Source organism: Solanum tuberosum, unplaced genomic scaffold, assembly GCF_000226075.1.
Source record: "Solanum tuberosum cultivar DM 1-3 516 R44 unplaced genomic scaffold, SolTub_3.0 scf00005, whole genome shotgun sequence".
NCBI classification, from domain to species: Eukaryota; Viridiplantae; Streptophyta; class Magnoliopsida; order Solanales; family Solanaceae; genus Solanum; species Solanum tuberosum.
This window is the reverse complement of record NW_006238931.1, coordinates 3,240,527-3,242,707: the sequence shown is the minus strand read 5'-3', so window position 1 is coordinate 3,242,707 and position 2,181 is coordinate 3,240,527.

Here is a 2,181-nt window from a genome sequence, read left to right as displayed (position 1 = left end):
TTTTTTAGTAGATAAGTGTGAATGTGAGGGTATTTTGAAATACCCAAAATACCCTCACCTTGACACTTATGTTCAACCCTCTCCTTTTTTTTGGTGCCATGTGTCAAAAGAAGAGTGAATTTTATTCACTCTTCTTATATAGTAATATATTTATTATTGATTTCGTTTTTTACTTTTTATTAGTTTTTAAACTCATTTTAATTATTATTTTAAAACTTTTGAACAAAAGAAGAAAATCTGGTTTTTGAAATACTTTTAACTGGTTAGAGTAAAAAAAGGAAAGCAAATATTCCTATTTTGTTTTGAATCTCCTAATTTATGGCAATTATTAATTATCATTAATGTATTCAAATTAATTACTACAACTATTTCCATTTTTTTACTTTTTAAAAATTATTTATTATTATTTTAAAACTTTTTTTTTAGTAAACTGTTATAACCCGAAATTTTTTATTGTTACAACTTGAAAGTATTATTCTACTGTCATAACTTGAAATCATTAGTCTTATATACAATGGCGGATCCAAGATTTTAAGATCATGGGTGCTCACTTTTTAATATAAATATATAATTATTTTAATTGTCGTGAAAATAAAAGGCTTATTATTAGAAATAAGAAATTATTTTAATTATCGTGAAAATAAAAGGCTTATTATTAGAAATAAGATTTCTAGTCATAAGTTACCGAGCAAACTACGATTAATATTAATATTTAAAAAAAAAAAAAAAGCTTCTAGTAGTACGATTCTCGACGAACTTTCATATTTTGAAGATATTGAATAATTGTATCATATCATTGCATGTTGACAACTACAAATATTTACACTCTGGAGTTTTTAAAAACTTAAGTATTTTGTTGTAATAAATGAGATATAGGAAATTCAAAAAGTGAAAAAATAAACTAAAAAAATAGAAGTTAAGATTGAAATGTTAGCGGAAAAATGGGCGAAGATTGAAAAAAAGAAAAAAGAAGAGAAAATGTTTAGTAATATATGAAAGGAGTTAAGTAACAAACCTAAAAAGAATTGCTTCCCCCGAGATTCGAACTCTCGTTATCTCGGGTGCTGAGCGCTGTATATTCAGCTTCAGAACCAAAGCGGCTAAAGCACTTTAGTGTTTGTGGGTGCTCAACTGTTTAATATATTAATTTTTAAATATTTTATGTATAACTTTATACATTACGCGTTGAGATTAGTGGGTGCTCGAGCACCCAAAACCTACAGCGTAGGTCCGCCCCTGCTTATATATGTCATTTATAAATTTTTCACCTTGGCCAAATATTATAAAAAAGTTGAGAGGAAATTTTTATTGTTGAAAGTTCAATTAAACGTACCTCTGGATTAACTTATTAATAAAACTATCTACAAATCATCAAAAAGTTTCTAAAAAAAAAAGACGACAGAGTACTACCGTACGAGGCTAGCTACGAGCTACATCCAAATATTGCAGTGCAATAATTCATGTTCCCATTCATGTTTCTACACTTTATAATTGATAATCTTTATTTTTAACACAAAACACTTCATTCTTCTAATTAATTATATAGATACGGGTCAAAATTACTTTTGAACTATACCAAATACATTATTTATATCCTCTGTTACATTTTGGGATAAAAAATGTCCTCGCCATTATTCCAAAATACCACAAATACCTTCAAGAGTTAACAATCCAAATTCTTAGTGACGTAGCAAGCCATGTGGGACTAATCCCTCCACTTAAGCGTTGCCAATTTCTTGTAGTAAATCCTAGTTGACAACACTTAGGTGGAGGGATCAGTCCCACATGCACTACAACAAATATGATATATAGCTACGAAATTATTAGCTACGACATCAAATTCGTCACTAATTGTTCGCTTTTAGTGACAAAATTTACTTTTTGTGCTTAAATATATGAGACACATACTTTTAGTGACGAAACAAAAAAATCGTAGAAAAGTTTTGTCTACTAAAGTTTCCCACCAAAAAATTAATTGGCGCCATTTGTTAAGTAGTGTTAGTCACGAATTTAAAGTTATCGGTGACACATTATTTCATCACTAATAATGTATCTAATTCATGACAAATTATATTTTGTCTTAAAATTTATTGATTTTTTTACCCAAAAAAATTTCTTCTAAAAAAGTATGTTGTTACAATATAAATAAATTAGAGTTCGTAGTTAAATATTATAAGTTTT